The sequence below is a fragment of the Mastomys coucha genome, unplaced genomic scaffold, assembly GCF_008632895.1.
Source record: "Mastomys coucha isolate ucsf_1 unplaced genomic scaffold, UCSF_Mcou_1 pScaffold4, whole genome shotgun sequence".
NCBI classification, from domain to species: domain Eukaryota; kingdom Metazoa; phylum Chordata; class Mammalia; order Rodentia; family Muridae; genus Mastomys; species Mastomys coucha.
Window position 1 is genome coordinate 49,067,947 of NW_022196910.1, and position 18,554 is coordinate 49,086,500.

At 42.7% G+C, this 18,554-nt stretch overlaps 1 protein-coding gene and 2 long non-coding RNA genes across 5 annotated transcripts in view; 2 read left to right on the forward strand and 1 right to left on the reverse strand.

Moving 5' to 3' along the window:
- LOC116075713 overlaps positions 1 to 7,473 on the forward strand; it is a 7,941-nt gene extending 468 nt beyond the window's left edge. Inside the window, exon 2 of the long non-coding RNA XR_004112692.1 lies at positions 7,187 to 7,473. This is a non-coding gene — a long non-coding RNA (uncharacterized LOC116075713). The remainder of the gene's footprint in view (positions 1 to 7,186) is intronic.
- Srgap1 (SLIT-ROBO Rho GTPase activating protein 1) overlaps positions 1 to 18,554 on the reverse strand; it is a 297,115-nt gene that overhangs the window by 166,358 nt on the left and 112,203 nt on the right. The window lies entirely within an intron of this gene.
- On the forward strand, positions 16,546 to 17,274 carry LOC116075715. Its single transcript, XR_004112694.1, has 2 exons — positions 16,546 to 16,655; positions 17,061 to 17,274. It is a non-coding gene; the product is annotated as an uncharacterized LOC116075715 (long non-coding RNA).

Consider the following 18,554-nt stretch of genomic DNA (forward strand, 5'->3'; position numbering starts at 1 on the left):
CAGGGGGTTGAGGGGAAAATATAGCAAATTTGAATAGAAATATGTCTCACACTTGTAATACCACAAACACACATTGAGTCATGAGAGAAAGAAATTACAGACTTTCAGATCATTCCCAATGCTGGGATGCTGTTAGTATCAGAGTGCATTATAAAATGTTCAGTGGCGTTTTACATTGACTCTCCCTTTTGAGCTTGCATAGAAAAAAAAATGGGCACCATCTCTTCCAGACGTCGGAGCCATGAAACATTTGTCAGTTGGCACACGCAGAGACTGACATCTGGCAATTTTTATTTAGGGCATACACTCCTCATTTGTAAAACACTTAGCTTCAGGGTTTATAGGCACGCAGGACCTAAAAATAACTCCTTTCTATATCCAAATAATCCATTCATAACCAGGCAGCCCACAGACTCCAACTTAGTACTCTATTCACAACACCAAGGCTGCCATCTCAGCCTTGACTTGGTACACATTGTTCAAACTGACACCTATACCGACACATAATCCTGAGACTCCTATGACCGTTTCAATCCATTAGAAACATGGGGGATGTGCATCTATGGATTCAGAGAAAGCACAAAGCAAACACAGATCATGAAGAACTATCTAAGTGCCTGCTGCAGAGAAAGCTGTGTTTGGAAAACAAGCCACACTAAGTACACACCGCTGTTCCAAGGCCTAAGGCTGACTTCCAAAGACAAGAAGAGTATTCTTGGTGAAGGAGCTCTGTGCTCCTCCTGTCCCAATGTTCACACCTTGCCCTAAAAGAGGCCAGCAGCCTAACTCAATGGGAACAAAGGAATCCTGTCCCAAGAACACTTTCTTCCTTTCTTAGTAGAATCCCTTCCAGACAGAGTGGATGGCAGATTTGATCCCCTTGGTTAAACTCATTAACAGCTGGGTAGTTAAGGCGTGGGTGCAGGAGCAGGTCAGGAAACTTGCTGACTTGACTAATACTGAGCTATAATAATATTTACTCCTTTACCACCTGCCTTACAAAGAGTAAGTTTGAGTCTAAGAGCAAAACCGCACTTTAAGAAGCAGTTGGTAAGTGGGACTCCCCTGGACCTCTGTCCCTGCTTTGTAGAAATCTGACCAATGGAACACATCGTGTTATCTTCCCATATGTCCAGTGGTTTTGAGCAGTTGTCCAAAGCCCCAGCTACAGCTTGGCAGAGACTCTAAAGAGGTTTGTCCAGGGGTCTGCTGGGCAGTGCTATTTCTGGGGTCCCTTGGCAAAAGCAAGGAGGTGGACGTCAGGTTCCCTCTGGGTTGAGGGATCCTGTTCCCAACCTCAAGGAAATGTGGCTGTCCCTGGAGACAATGCATCACTAACAGGCTTTCAACTACAAGGAAGGACATCTGGTTCACAGTCCATCAAAGGAAGTGGCTTCCAATGTAGTAGTATAATCAGCATGGCTGCCAAATGGTTTCTCCTAAAAATACATAGTTATTTCTGTTTTATGAAGAAGAAAAAAAAACCAACAACGATGCGGGTATTTCTCATTCAGGAATTCCAGTAAGTCTTCTGAGATGAAGTGATGCGTTTAGCAAATCCTGCTGTATGAAGAGAAAATGAGTCTCTTAGCTTCGGAGGGCTAGCTGGTCCTCCCCACCCCTACTTCCTCTCACCTTGACATCTGATAGAAAGTAAAAGTAGCCCCACTACACATCTCATCGGAGTTACTCAGTGGTTACATGGGCTTTCTTCAACTGGGTAGAAAGAATTAAAACTCCTAGACAAAACGTGAGCCTTAATTCTGTACCAAGTAATCTGGGCTCCTTCCCAGCCCTAGCTTCTAGGGCGGTCCGTTAAGGCCCTTCCTAGCATCTCTCTCTGGTCAGTCTCGATGAGGATTATTATTTCCAGATTCAAGGGTCATTTTAATATATAGCTGAGCACATCGTTGTTGAGCTTGAATCTTAGCTTAGGCTGAGTCCCAAGCTCTGGATCCTCAGCTTTGTCTGGTAGGACACGGGAGCCTTACAGTGCTAAAGGCAGCTTGTAACAAAGGGAAGGAGTCCACAGGGACTAGAGGGTCTGGGAGACATGATATCTGGAGTAATAAGGAGATTACAAGACACGCAGCTATCTATGCCTAGCTGGAAGCAGAAGGACACCACACCCCATATGGTGGACGGTATGCTTGCAAATCATACACTGGACATTTGTATGTCATCTATGCAAAGAACTCTTTTAACTCAATAATAAAACAAAAAATACAACTTATAACATGGGCAAAGGATCTTAGTCCATGTTCCTCCCAGGATGATGAAAAAGTGGGCCAGTGGACTATTAAAAACAGTTAAATATCATCTGCTACCAAGAGATGAAAATCGAAAGGAGAGTAGATATCCTGATCACCAGTTGTCAGGACTCTACCAACAATGAGAGCAAAGGGAGAGGGGACAGAGAAACTAGAATCTTACACTCGGCTATCAGCAGGCATAATATTTTCAGTCACATTGCAGAATATCTTGGCACTTCCTTAAAAGGTTAAACAGAATTACCAAGAGTATTCAGCATTTCTACTTCTGGAGATATGTTGGAAGTGAAAATATATTTCCATACAGAGTTATGTACATGAGTGTGTACAGCAGTATTATTAGTAAAGAGGAGATGTGAAAATAAACCTATCAATTCCCAAAGGGACAAAGTGTGGCACAGCTCTACAATGGAATATTGTTTGATACTTAAAACGATGAAGAACTGGCTTATGCTATGGTGAACCTCCAGAACATAAACTTACTGGAGCCCAGCGGGCAGAGTGCTTGCCTGTCACTTATGGAGCCATCAGTCTGAGCTCCAGCACCACATACACTGAGTGGCCCCACACACCTGTCATCCTGGCACTTGGGGAGCAGAGGGCCAGGAGACAAGGTCATCCTTGGCTACACAGCAAGTTTGAAGCTAGTCTGGATTACACGAGACTTCAAAAAAGAGAACCAATGACAGATCTATATATAAGCTTACTGTTCCATTCATGTGAAGTATCTGGGATGGGCCTACTCATGGAGGCAGAAGGTAGATGTGTTTTGCTGGGGGCGGGGGGATAGGAGACTAGGGGGTCATAGAAGTGGCTGCTGTTGGGTGAGGACTTCTTTGGGGATGATGAAAACGACTGAAAATTCACCAGAGCAGTTGATCCGTCATGGTTGTGAAACTGAATATCCTAAAACCTGCCAGGTTAGTGAACAGCATGAGCAAATTATATCTCAAAACCAGGTGTTGTTTATTTACTTGTTTGTTTATTGAGGCAGTGTTTCTCTGTGTATCCCTGGCTGTTCTGGAACTCACTCTGTAGACCAGGCTGGCCTCCAGTTCATGTAGATTTGCCTACCTCTGCCTCTTGAGTGCTAGGACTAAAGGCATGCGTCACATGCCCAGCCGTCTTTAATGTTGATACATTTTAAACAATGGTGACAACAGCTATGACCCTATAGCTATCCTTTAGTCTGATTTGTCAAAGCAGACAGTGTTTAAAATGCTGTGTGCATAAATTGACTGCTCAGTATTTTCATTTTGTCCTGATTTTATCCAAAGTCAGACACAGAATGGATTCACCAGATATCATGTATGCATGTTGTTATTATTTGTAATGAGACAGAGATGCTTTTCCTAACTGAGCATCATGAAGGATTTATTACCAAGATGCCCACACTACTGCAAAAAACAGCAGAAAAAAAAATGTAGTCTCTGGGCAGGTTCTGCTAGTCATAATTTAAAAGTCTAGACCAGAATCTACTAAATAGTCATAATGGTTGTTTTAATACAGGCTCAGCCATTGTTATTTTAAACATTATTTTTAAAATTATGTCTCCTCTTTCTCTCTGTGTACCTGTGTCTGTATCTGTGTGTGTGCCTGTGAGCGTGTCTGTGAGTGTGTCTGTGTGTCTGTGTGCATATCTGTGTGTGTGTCTGGAGTGTATCTGTGTGACCGTGTGTGTGTGTCTGTGTGTGTGTTTGTGAGTATGTCTGTGTGCGTATCTGTGTGTGTGTCTGTGAGTATGTCTGAGTGTGTCTGTATGTCTGTGTGTGTCTGTGTGTCTGTGAGTATATCTGTGTGTCCGTGTGTGTCCGTGTGTATGTCTGTGAGTGTGTCTGTAAGTGTGTCTGTGAGTATGTCTGTGAGTGTGTCTGTGTGCCCGTGTGTGTGTCTGTGTGTGTGTGCCTGTGAGTGTGTCTGTGAGTGTGTCTGTGTGTCTGTGAGTGTGTCTGAGTGTCTATGTGTCTGTGAGTGTGTCTCTGTGTGTGTGTCTGTGAGTGTGTCTGTGTATGTGTGTGCCTGTGAGTGGAGGCCAGAGGTACTGAACCCTCTTAGAGCTAGAGTTACAGGTGACTGTGAGCCACTCAACATAGGTGCTGGGACTTGAACTCAGGTCCTCTGGAAGAGCTGTATGTGTTCTTAATCAGAAGCCATCTCTTTAGCCCCTCCAACTTTGGTTGTTGTTTGCTATGTTTTGAGTCAAGATCTCACTGTATGGTCCTAGATGGCCTGAAAGTCACTATGTAGTCTAGGCTGGCCTTCAACTCACAGAGATTTGCCTGCCTCTGTCTACACCACCAGAGCAGTCAGCCTATTAGGTTTTAAATTGGGTGTTCTTCATTTCTGTTCTAATTGAGCATCAAACAAAATGGAGAAACACCAACAACCGAACAAGCACAATGCTTCCCAAGCACTGCAAGTGATGTAAGAGAAAAGGAAAAAAATAAAAATAAATAAGAGATAAGATCTAAATTACAAAAGTCTACAAACACCAAATTAAATCCTACTGCCCAAAAATAGAGAAACCAAAGGAGCGTTTTACTATTGCTCCAACAAAGGAAAAAGAGTCCTAACTCTTTAACTTCTGTGGCAAACTGTAGGTATGACAAGGAGATGCTGTGTGTTCTTGCTTTACATGTGCTAGGTGATGAGGGCTATGGTGTAAACATATGGACCAGAAGGATACTGTAGTCACCTCACCATTGATAGTGCAGTAATAGTTGTACGAGCACCACAGACCACTCGAGTTATTTCACCCCCTTTATGTGCTCGGGTTTCTGGAACATCAAGTATCTATGTTCTGCTGGAATAAGTTAGTATCGTCACCCAGAGGGTGAACCCAGCTGACACACCAGCCTTCTGCCTTCAAGAGACTAATCATCCTGTCAGACTCCAGCCAATCCCACTGGTCATTTATGTGCTCACTGCTCATGTGAATGTTTAGGCAACCTGGTGACTGTTGCTTCATTAAACACCAGCTGTAAATTTTATGAAATCTGCTCTTTAAGCTGAAAATTTAGAGCAGAAAAGAAAACGTCATAAAAGCAAAGCTTTGGTTTCTTTCTTTCTTTTTGTTTTTTTTTTGTTTGTTTGTTTTTTGTTTTGTTTTGTTTGTTTTTTTGAGACAGGGTTTCTCTGTGTAGCCTTGGCTGTCCTGGAACTCACTCTGTAGACCAGGGTGGCCTCGAACTCAGAAATCCACCTGCCTCTGCCTCCCTCTGGGTGATGGTACTAACTTATTCCAGCAGAACATAGATGCTTGATGTTCCAGAAACCCAAGCACATAAAGGGAATGAAATAACTCGAGTGATCTGTGGTGCTCGTACAACTATTACTGCACTATCAAAAGCCGTTTCAGTGCAGCAGAACTCTGAAGGATCCGTGCTTCTGCTGCCATCTGGACAGATATTAAGTAATGGCAGAATGATTGCAGCTGGGGTGTCTCAAGTCACAAATCATGTGGGTGAGGCATGGGATTCAGCCCCTCAAGTTTCCTCTTGTAAAACAACTGTCCTTTCCCATCAGGGTTGTGGTCAGAACTGAATACGGTGATGTAAGTGTACCACATGCTACATCTATAAACCAGGAAACAGAGGGGCACACTGTTACTAATGCAAGTCCAGCAGACTTACATGAGGAAAATACTGGGCCAGTGAGGTAGTTCAGTGAGTGAAGAAGCTTGCCAACAAACCCAAAGTTTAATCCCCAGGACTTACATGATGGAAGAAGGGAACCAATTCCCATAAATTGTCCTCCATTTTACATACAAACACACCTGCACACACTTGTGTATGCACACACATACATGTACATATAATATATGCACACACAATGCATGCACACATGCACACATAATGGACATACACACAACACACACATGTATACACAATGTACATATACATGCACATACACAGGCAGACATGGATGGTCACACAAATGCATGCATACATGCACACATACTCATTCACACTCATATGCACATGCACATGGAGGCACACATGCACACATACTACACACACAATGCACACACACACTCACACATGTATGCACACATGCATGCATATACACTCATGAATATACACACACACATACACACACACTCATACGTACACACACACACACACACAAATGAAAATGCAAAGGAAAACATTTATTGATCATTTCCTTGTGCCATACTCTGTAGTGGTTCTGCAAAGCAGAGTGAAAGAGACGCCCTCTCCTTAGGTAGGAGGAGGCATGGGTAGTACACATAGCAGGGGCTGCTGATCTTCATAGCTTTGAAGGTAAGGACATTGGGAACACTGAGAAATGTGGAGGGAACACTGGGACCAAGAAGCTAGCCCTGGGTGGAACTTATGACAATGGGAAACAAGTGTTCTATGGTGAGGATAGAGAGAGAAAAGGGGTACCAGGCTGCACCTCAACTTCTGCAATACAACTCTCGCTTGACAGGTGTAGTCACAAACTAGGCCAGACCGGACTGGATGAGGATTCTAAGAAGTAAGAGCTTACTAATACTTCATAGGCCATTTTCCCAAACTAGTTGATGGTAGAAACCAATATCCTGGTGGATACTTTGATTTTGTTGGTCTAACTGGACCAAGATAAGTTCACAGGTAAATCTTTTGATCACACGTCCTAGTTAGGTTTCTGTTGCTATGTCAAATGCTGACCAAAAGCAAGCCAAGGTAGAAATCCAAGGTCAGGAGATAGGATCTGAAGCAAAAACATAGAAATGCTGCTTACTGACATGCTTTCTTGTCTAACCCAGGACACCTGCCCAGGGGTGGCACTGCACAGATTAACTGCACTTGCCCACATACATCTTTGATAAAGAAAATTCCACATAGCTGTACCTTCCTGGGGACCAGTGTAATGGAGACAAGTCCTCAACTGAGGTTCCCTTCTTTCCCCAGATGACTCTGCTGTGTATCAAGAAGAGAAAAACTAACAAGCATACACGGCAACTTTTAGAAACTCCATTGAGAAGAGATTGAACAGTTCTGAGCAAAGATGGTAAGAGAATCAGACCCGCGTCGCAGAGAATGGCATATGTAAACAGGTGAAATGCTAAATACTGTACCCTTCACAAGATCATTTCATCTGTAAGTGTATAGTCCTCCTCCCAATGGTGAATTAGTAGCCAAAATGAACTACCACCACCAGCAGCAACAACAAAATAAAATAACATTTTTAAAATCCACAGAATCCTTGCACGAATAAATGGTATTCGTGTTTCTCCCAAGCTTAGTTATGAATCATTTCCTTCTACCATCTGGTGCAGAACTGATGATTACTGTATTTCCACCTAATTTCTTATAGATAAAAGAAGCTGTTTTTCAGTTATATTGTACAGAAATCCAAGAAGCTACTCAACCCACTGTGACCATCAGTCACACTGAACACATGAAAGATGCCTAGATTGTCAAACTTTTGTTTTTGTGTCTAGAGACAGGGTCTCATATAGTCCAGGCAGCTTGGCTTCAAAATCAGTAAAAGTCTGGCCTTGAACTCCTGATCATCTCCTGCCTCTACTTCAAGAGTACTGAGATTAAAGACATAGACTGCAAAACTTTAATACAGTAAAATAAAAATACAAAAGTCCCAATAATCTGTATGTAGTGTTAACATCATAAAGTAGATAACCACACCTTGTAAATATGAAACTAGCTTTATCTATTTGCTCATTTTTAAAGGTGTTATTAAAATACCATTAAAAAATACAACTATTGAGACCATCAAAATTAGCAATGTAAGAGGATTGGCCAATACCCATCTAAGAGAATTGTTTGGTCCTCTAAGACTTCAGGAACCCAGAGGCTAGCTTTCTCGTGAGTGGATCCAGAGTACCCATCAAATGAGTCTCTGAGGAGAGTTAGCAGGCTTGGTCAGAAGACAAGGCTTATACACAAGGCAAGCACAGATTACAAGGGCCCCACTTAGTTGTGTGGCATTAAAATGTGTCTTCTTGACTGTGAAAGGCCCACTTGTTTGTCAGTGTCCTTCCACATGTAGTAGAAGGTGGCAAAGCATAAGACAGGAAAACACTCCCTCACCATGTGAAGGGCTTTGTGAGTTAGCTTTCCTGTTGTGGTAAATTTTTACTCAATTTACCCAATCAATGAATTCACAACTCAGTTAATTGGTGTACAAGCTACTCACCTAGATTGGGCAGATCTACCATTACACTACTCTATTCCCATCCATTAGATCCCATATGACTTGCAATCTCTCCAAGCCATGTGCTTCAGCTCCATCTTCCTTCCACCTCCTCCGTTGTCATCCTCTTCCCCAGTCTCTTCCCCCATATCCTCTCTTCCCTTCTTTCCCAAACTTTTCAACTCCACCTTCCCTCCTGCTGCCCAATCATGGGCCTTAGCCTTTATTTGAAATGTTAAGGTGGGGAGAAGGTTCACCAGGCACCTGTATGCTATTCACTCATCTGCAGTGCTTTCCAGGAGAGGAGAATTAGCATCAAAATACAAGACCAGGACTATCCACAACACTTTCCCACCACTGAGACAAAGTGCCTCCTAAAAGTGACACAGAGAAAGGGTCTCTCTTGTAGGTCACTGTGTAGGGACATTTTGTTCTGTGTTCTTTGAGCCTGTTACTGTGGACTGGGGTTGAGGCAGAACATCATGAGGAGAGAGTGTGGTACTGCAAGAAGACATTCACTCTGCAGTACTCAGAAAGCAGAGAGCCAGCACAGAAGGGACTGGGCACAAGATATTCTAGGAGAGGCACACGTCTGTGTGACCCATTTTCTCCAACTGGGTCTTACCTTCTAACAGCCCACTCAAGTACGACTTCAATAGCAGGTTATTTAGATGAAGTTAGAAGCCTCTTGATTCAATCGGCCCTCAATTGCATCACTATCTGGGGACCAAGCTCTCAACACATGGCCCTTTTAGGGGAACATATTATATTCAAACCTCAAGAAGCCTATTATTAAATGGGTAATGCAAAAAGAAAAAGCAAATCTAGAACCAATGGTATGGATGATATAGGCTATGCTTTCTGAAGAGGAAAGCCAAGTGGAGTCACCACCAACGGTGACTTCATAGAGTTTGGTTCTGTGCTGACTCTGAAAATAGGTAGGATTAGAGGGTTGTGCAAATTTGAGTAGTGTAAATACAGTTTTTAAATTAATCAAAATACTTTTGATACCCTGGCCTTCCGGCTGGGCCCCAGGGAAGACCATAAGTTGCCTTCCAGGTTTCTGTCAAAATGGATGACACCCCCCCCAAGGTCCTTTCCTGCCTTGGAACTATATTACTAACAGCTCAAGCAAACTAATTATAATTGGTCTGTATGGAATCAAACTGCTTCTACTCCATGGTCCAAATCACAGTTCCATCTTAGAAGTATAGAGATGCTTAACATGTTTAGGAAAGCAGACTGAAGAGAGATCCCTTTCCTGAGTCATATGGAAATCCAACACAGTAAAATTTTCCTATAATATATACATATATGAAGGTGATCTAAATGAAGTGACCAAGTAATAGGGGTGACAGAGCCCTGACTGGAGATGCTGTATCTCCAAACGCGTTCTTGTATTGGGAACAGGTTACATCTAATGAAATTATTGGCCAAAGGGGTCCCATGGGAACCCCCAAACAACCATCTATTGCCAAGCTTACTACTGGTGGCTCCCCACAAATGGATGGTTGGGCCCTATTGCTGAAGACAACACCTATACAGTTTATTGAACATGGGAGAGGTTGAGCGGGTGCCTACCTAGAGCCTTCATCTGTACTAACATTCATGGTACTGGAAAGTAGCCTGCATGCTACCAGAAAAAGAAAGGTAAACATTAAAGTAGCTACAGACCCTCTGATGGACAAGGGCCACCTGCCTGCAAGAGACACTGCTGCAATGGTGGCACAAACTAGAGGAAGTTACCAGCCACTGTCTGATTTGAGTTGAGGCCGGCTCCATGAGATGGAACTCACACACAATGCTGCTTGGGTGGCCAAGAGCCAGAGGCTAGACAGGCCAGAAAACCTAGGGGAAAACCGAGTACTGCTCTTCTGCTAAAGGAAGGTAGCAATAAAATGCCTCCTAATGGCATCCTGCTAGACTGAAATTCTATGCCTTGCTCAGCCATCACCGGAGTAGCTTCCTCCTGCAGCAGGTGGGAACAAATTCAGAGGCCTACAGCCAGACATTATGAAGACAGTAAGAGGCCTTGGAACACTCAGCCCTAAAAGGGATATTTCCATCAAATCCCTCCTCTCGGGGCCCAGGGAACTCTTTGGAGAAGGGGGAAAAAGTGTCAGTGCCAGAGGGGCTGGAGGAATCAAGGCCTTCCAGATCTAACAGGGAAGGCATGTGTACATGGACTCAGAGACTGAGGCAGAATGCACTGGGCCTGCACAGGTCTGCACCAGATGGGGGTCTACGAGCTGAAGGAGAAGTGGACACAGGTCCCCGTCCCTGGCCCAGAAGCCAGCTCCAATTGATAGCCACTTGCAAATGGAAAATTAGTTTTCTCCATGAAGTCTCACTTAGGGAAACACACCACTCTTGAGGACGGTAGGTCCCATGCCTGGCAGTAGATGCCAACAGAAAGCGAACTCAGCAGCATCTCTGGAAGTTCTTTGTCTCATAATTTTATGGTCAGGGCATATTTTTTCTTTTTTCTTTTATTGGTCCTTTGTGTATACATTATGGCTTTCGGTTTGGGGGCTTTTATAGAATTCCTGTGTATGCAAGCTCGTGTGTCTCTGTATCTATATGTGTTTCTTGTGATTTTTTTTTTTTTTTTTTTTTTTTTTTTTTTTTTTTTTTTTTTTTTTTTTTTGCCTTTGGCTTCTTTTCTTGTCTGGTTACATTGTCATATGATGATTTGTTATTTATTTATTTATTTATAATTATTTCTTAGAAGCCCGTTTCTTTTCTAATGAGAGACAGAAAGGGCAAATCTGACAGAAGGGGAAGAACATGGGGAAGTAGGGAAAGGGGAAAGCATTATTGGAATATAGCATATGGGAAAAATATATTTTCAATAAAAGAAAAAACCAACAACAAATCAAAAGCAAGAGAGAATCCTCTCTGGGATTAAAGCCAGCAAGAAGCTGTGTTCCCAGTGTGTTTTGTCCTAGTGGCTGCTGACCTGGGAGGGGAACTTCGGTTTCAGCTTTCCAAGTCTTCAACACAGCACCTTTATCTGAAGCGATGTTAGCCTCGGTGTTACGAAGCATCAGCGTTTAATAGCTTTTGAAAGCCAGATACATTTTTGGCCTATTAAGATCTTCAGAAGATGCATGAAAAGTGAATTTGCATTTTTGTCAAATGCTGCCCAGGATAAAAGGCAATAAATTCCCAGTGATCAATGACTGGAGTTTTAGCTTTCTCCCAGGAAAGGGCAGTTTAAGGAACGCAGTGCTAAACGATCCACTGTGGGGCTCTTACTCAGAATGAGGATGAGGCAGAGTTTCATTAACTTCCTCATAATTAAGCAAGGACACTTAAGAGCTGATTAGTAGATCGATTTTCATGATCAGAAAGAGAAGGCGTGTGGAAATCATTGACCTGTAGAGAATACCAAGTTCCCATTTCCCTGTAAACACTGGCTATATAATTCACGAAGGCGTCTTGTGGTGCACACTCAAAAAGCTCACACATGACTTTCTCTACATAGGTTTTAGGAATGGAGAACCTTAAATTTAGTTTAAGTCCTTTCTATTGGATTAATTGCATAATGATGCTTTTCCAAAGGTCTTCCTTATTGCAGCAATCAGGGTTTTAAAGTCTCTACTTGAAAACAATTTAGGCTCCCAGGCAAGTTCCCATTTACATCTCCAAGGTGCTCCTATGTACTCCTAGGATCTAGGCCCTGTGCTTTGTTCACAGGAAGCCCATTTCACTCTGACAGCATCCTGTATGTCATGAGGGGAGGAAACAAGTTTAAAGTCAGATAATTAGTAAGTACAGCTTAGATTTCCATTCAAATTTACCTCGGAGTAAAGTCCGTGGTATAAAATGTCATGTCCAACAATTACAACTATAGTTACTGAAGTCACGTTTGCTTGTGAGAGCCTGGCACAGGCTCCTGACTATTTCCTAGATTGTTCAGAATATGCTAGTATGTGTAACAGTTAGTCAGAGAGTTCACACACCAGATGAGAGCCGGCATACCAAGTGTCTAGTGTCATTTCCATTGTTTAAAGAAAACTGAAAGAGCCTCTAAAATGTGAATATGTCCCAAAACCTGGCTAAAATGTGAATACTTCCACAAACCTATGTTTGTGGAAACACATGTGCATCTCCTACCATTCCCTAGATGTCATGGCTTCTTAGGAGATGGTATTTATCATATTATTTTTATCATATTTATACATAATAGAGCATATAAGTTTAAAACTCTGTGACTTATAAAATACAAATAATGTGTTTCTAAGCATCCATGCAGTGCACAGTAGGTACACTGATGTGCTGGTCTTAATAAGGAGAATGAGAAGTTAAAATGTTTAGTTATGTACTTGGTGATTAATATTTGCTAATCCATGAACTCGTTCTTTTCTCCATTTCCCTGTGAACCGCTCTCCCATTGTGATCAGTCTTTCACACTTTGTCTTCTTCCAGGTTCCCAGCCCCATGTGGTTTTCTTGTAAAGTATATTATGTAATCAGCAATGGAAAAATCACTCCAGTTAGATCTATTTAATAGGTTTTAAATAACTCTCAAATATAGATATATTTTAAAAGTCTGTCTCAGGTGGCACACGCCTTTAATCCCAGCACTTGGGAGGCAGAGGCAGGTGGATTTCTGAGTTCGAGGCCAGCCTGGTCTACAGAGTGAGTTCCAGGACAGCAAGGGCTATACAGAGAAACCCTGTCTTGAAAACCAACCAACCAAACAAACAAAAAAAAAAGCCTGTCTCAGGGCCGGAGAGATGACTCAATGTTTAAGAGCACAGGCTGCTTTCCCAGAGGACCCAGGTTCAATTCCCAGACTTGACATGGTGGCATAAAACCAACTGTAATTCCAGTCCCCGGAATCCGACTTTCTATTCTGACTTCCACGTGGTACACAGACATGTAGGGAGGCAGAACACATATCCACATAAAAAATACATACATAACCTCCCCTCCCATAACCTTGACCATAAGAGAATAGCTTATTCTGGAAAGGAACAAATAAAAGATTAATAATTTCACTTAGCTTTCTTTAGACCCTGGTTAGAGACTTGGATTGTATTGGCAGGCACATTTCTTAGGCGTATTTAATTACAGTTCAATAAAATGATGTCTCTGACAACCTTCCAAACTGCCTGAATTACCTGGGCTCTGAGATCAAGGAGCTGATAAAGTAAAATGAGAAGTATTCTAATTGCTTGGTAATTCCTCAAATCCACTCAAATAACTTGGAGCCACAGTTCTTGCCCATAAAATAAAGCTTTCAGTCTGGAGGCTATGAAGGCCTCACACAGATGTCATTTTTTGGTCATATAGTTTTATATATTCCCATAAGCACATATACACACTGTGTCCACACTCCAACACACACCTTTTAAAAGACTTTTTTTTCTAGTCTTTTCCAGGCAGACAGCCAAAGTCAAAGAGAATCCCTTCATTCTCTCCCAGAAATGATGTAATTTGGCCCCTGACCTACAGAAGGCTGACACTCTCCAGAAGGTTCTGGAATGGACTAGCCTAGGAGCTAGGATATCATTTATGGTGGTGGGAGAGGACTAAACCCACTGGCCCAGGTCTGCTTGGAAATGCTTTGGCTATCCACAGTTTTTGGCCATGAGACCACTGCCTTGGTGCTTATGCCAAAGATATAAAATCCCTTTTACAATGGGGCCAAAAGGCAATTATTGTGCCAATCTAGGAAATCCCCAAGGTGACAAAAGATGGCGTGGCCAATGCAAAGTCAACTGAATTCAAGGAGAAATATAAAAATATTGGAGGTGAGCTTGTTAGAGTTGTTGCCAAGCACACAAATGGAGTGGCTGAGATTGGCACCAACATCACTAGGGCTCTGTGCTCTTTACTGCCAAGAGCAGCTTTAGGTGATAATCCTGTGGAAAGTGGGAGAGGTGGGACGCTGGTGCTGGGTGCTCTCATCACTGAGTCCAGGCTGTGACGACCCCTGAAGAAATTGTATAGACTGCTGTAATTTCCTTAAATAAAGACAAAAAAAAAAATTTAAAATGTAATTTCTGATGCAATGAAAAGCTTTGAAAGGATAGAAAACCCTGAATGGTGAATTAGGAATCACTGAAGGAAGGAAGTTAGATCAAGGATATAGTTGTGCATGCTTTATTAACATAGGAAACAGTTCAAACTTCGAAGTCCAGGATACTTATGGGGTACTGAGTTAAAAGAACAATTCTAATGTCCCATGCACTCTACCAGTGCTTGAAATTGCCAGTCCTCGCTGGCAGCCCTTGGTCATTGTCACTAGAGATAGTGTTGGAGAAGCTCCAAGTTCGTTGGTTTTGAACAGGCTGAAAGTTGGTTTTTGACTTGCAGAGTTAAAGCTCCAGGATTTGAGGACAATACAGAGGTGATGTGAACATCACTACTGGTGGTATGGTATTTGGAAAAGAGAGGATGAACTTATGTCTTAAAGACATTCCGACTCACTTACGTCTTAGGGAAAATATCAGAGAGGCCACAGTCACCAACAATGTCACGTTTTTTTTTTGAAGACAAAGGCAACGAAGGTGAAGGATTCACAGTGCCACTGAGCAATGAGACATCATAAGTAGTGAACAGGGAAAGCAGAATGAAGGACAGGCTACACGTACTGATGGAGCAGCTGTGCGTGCGGAAGGCTGGAGGGGCAAGTGTTGTGTAAATGGGTAAGAAAGCATTGGATGCCCTCAGTGCTACGGTGCACCTGCTGAGAAGCCATTCTAGGAAGATTTCTCCTCCTAAAACGCTTCTATGGATTCCAGCCTTGGCCACATTCAAGCCTGCTAATGAAGATTAAAAAAAAAGTAGTGTAGGGATCACAAATAGAGGGATCAAAATGTATGCAGTGACTATTGCTAAGGAGGCAAATATTGAAGGATCTTTGATAGATGAGAACATTCTGCAAAGTTCCCCATTAGTTAGCTAGGGTGCTGAGGCTTGGAGATTTTGTGAACGTGGAGGGAATGGGACTCATTGACCTGAAGCAGGTTGTGAGAACTGCCTCAATGAATGCTGCTGGGATGGCCTCTCTGTTAACTACAGAAAAGGATGGAAGACACAGAGGTTCTTGAGAAGGATCCAAGGATGGGCACATTGGGTGGCATGGGAGGGAGCACACTGCAGTTCCAGGAATACGGCTTTATCATTCCCAGTGCATGGATGAGGTGCTCAAGGCAGGGCTCCTCACTGAAAGCTTCAGAGGAATCAAGAGAAGAGAAAGCTGGCTGCCGTTTAGGAGAGTCCCAATAGCATCAGTTGCTGGTTTTAGTTGTCAATATAAAGTGGTTTCTGGCTGTGCTTTCTAATAGAGACATCTGTACACTTGTGATAGTGGGTGGAAGAGCCATGAGCCAGCATCCTGCTTCCAACATAAGCCGCTGAGGAATTCCTATCCCTCTTCATTACGGTCATGATTGTAGTGCTTGCCCTCATCAGCCTTTTTGTGAAGAATTAAGAACTGGGCACAATTATGTGCCTTCATGTAACAAACCGAAAGTTAAAAATGATTTCGCAGGCCCTAGCAAATATTGAATGTCACCCATCTTTGTTAAATTTTCAAGCATATTCTGCTGACTGTCTCACCTCTGCAGGTCATCAAAGCAGCAGACAGACTCATCCTTAGAGATAAGAAAGCTCAATCATCAGTGTACTTATAGCTCATGAACACCTAGCTTCTCTACAAATAATTGGAAAACAGACTCAATTCAGTAATGGTCCCCAAGCCACATCTACCTCACATGAAACAAGCAAAGGTAAAAATACTTGTAATACTCCTGTGATATCTCGGCGCATCCTCCAGCTCCTGGGCTCTGGAGGCACAAAGAGAAAACCCTGCCCTTGGGGCCTCAGGACTAGCCGCTGGACCATAGACAGGAGACAGGCTACTGTGCTTTCTCTAACTTTGATTCAATGCAAGGCAATGAGCCCTGTGGAGGAAACAGGAAGAGAAAACATTACAACAGTGGTTCTTGGCTCCAGGGTGGTAACCCCTTTGGGGAGCGAATGACTCTAATAAGGATTACCTGAGACTACCAGGAAACACAGATGTTTACATTATGATTCATAATAGTAGCAGAATTACAGTTATGAAGTGGCAACAAAAATGATTTTATGGTCAGGGGTCACCACACCATGAGGAACTGTACTAAAGGGTCGCAGCATTAAGAAGGTTGAGAGCCACTGCATTAAGAGGACAGACACATAATGGGGAGAGTAAATGCTGACAGTGACTCAGGTAGGGCTCCACACCTAGCTGAAAAGCAGTTGTTTCCCAAGGTGGGGCTGGTTTGGGAAGAATCTTATGAGCAAAGGCCCATGTGACTGGAGAGGTCAAGGTGTTACAGCGGGATGCCATTTTGCTCTGGATCAGACAGTGGAAATGAAGGCAGGTGCTATTGGTTACCTTTATCAACGTGGCTAAATGGAGATGCCCAAGTGTGTGCTCCTCTGTGTGAATCCCCAATGCTGTTTATGGAGATGAATAGATCAGGGCTCCAACCTGAAGAACAGGCTCATCTGATGATGCCCTTACTGGGAGGTGGCCAGACGTAGGAAGGGGAGCCAAGTTAGAGGAAGTAGGTCATGGGAGTGTCCTACATCTTTCCCTGCTTCCTCCCACTCCCCTTTCTCTGCTTCCTAGAGCCATGATGTCAATGATTCTACCTCACCAAGCCCTCCCACCACCATGGACCGACACCTCTAGAGCTACAAATCAGAATAAACCTTTCCTGCTCTAAGTTGTTCCGTCAGGCACTTCAGGAACAACGCTGAGGACCAGAGCATAAACGATAAAGGAATTCCGGAGTGAGCAGAATGTTGCAGAATGGCATCTTACTTAGCTCTCCGTTCACTGGCTATGAGGTGTCTCAGTTTACTTATTCAATGATTTAAAGGCAAACACTGATATTCACAGTTAGAAATGAAAGCTATAGAATATATTCTGACTAATGAAATTATTAGGAAATGACATTTCCTGCCAAACATATTCTTCTTTTTAAATTTTTTCTCTTTCTTTTCTATTAATTAGACAACAGATTCTTAACACTGTTTATACTTAGTTAGATGGGAAAGAGAATTGTGAGCTGTTCTTGCTAGAATACTGAGAATACAGAATGAAAGGATTAATATGTACTATAATGTCATAAAATTGGCTTTTGTTTCAATAGAATTAGATTTTTAATGTGAATTAAAATGGCTAAAATTAAAAAAGATACTAAATAGCTATCTTCTACCTTTCCAACTTATTTATCTAATCAATTCATGATTTTCACACACACACACTTTTTTGAGACTTTTTTTTTCTTGGGTGTAGCCAACACTAACCTCAAACTCAGGACCCCCCTGCCTCAGCCTCCTGTGTTGGGAATACAGATCTGTGCTACCATGCTCAATCTACACTGTACTTCAAAAAGGCATATGTCCTCAAAGATGTAAATATACTGATTGATCAAATCGCTGCAACAAAACAGCATTTCAAAAACACTAAATTAGTGCTAGCGCTTTTTCTAATCGTACAGCTGAATTTCTTTGTAAACCATAGTCAAGTATCAACTACACAGATACTGTACCCCCAAACATATCTTCTCTTTGACATAGCTCCTCCTGCCTGGACGGGACTCCTTGATAAAACCCATGGATCCGATGGGTAAACAGTTTAACCTACTGCTCCAGAACAAATATCCCTGATGTATTTTCCAAGTACCAGACAGCTCTCCTCATCTCTTCGCTAGCCCCAGCACTACTATCCAAACCTGACTTCTTTGTTTAATCTCTCTTCCTGGCTTTCTGCCCATATCCTCACGCTCCTCCATTAGGGTCCCTGCATTATGGGTAAGAGGCAGAGGCAGTAAAAGAACTAGACAGGATGGAGACAGTGGCCCACAGAGTGTGGAGAAAGGACAGATGGAAATGAAGAAAAGATAATGAGAAAACAAAGGAGAAAAAACTTCAGGAGAGCAAGAGAACATAGAAAAGCTCTTTCAGGGCAGGGACAGAAGAGGAAAGGGATTGGTTACAAAAAAGAAAAAGTGTGGGCCATAAAGGTGGGGTGAAGTCACCCCATCAGACTTGTGTGGCTGAGGGACTTCTGGAGTGCTTCAGTCCATTCATACTTTGACCAAAATCCAGGCATCAG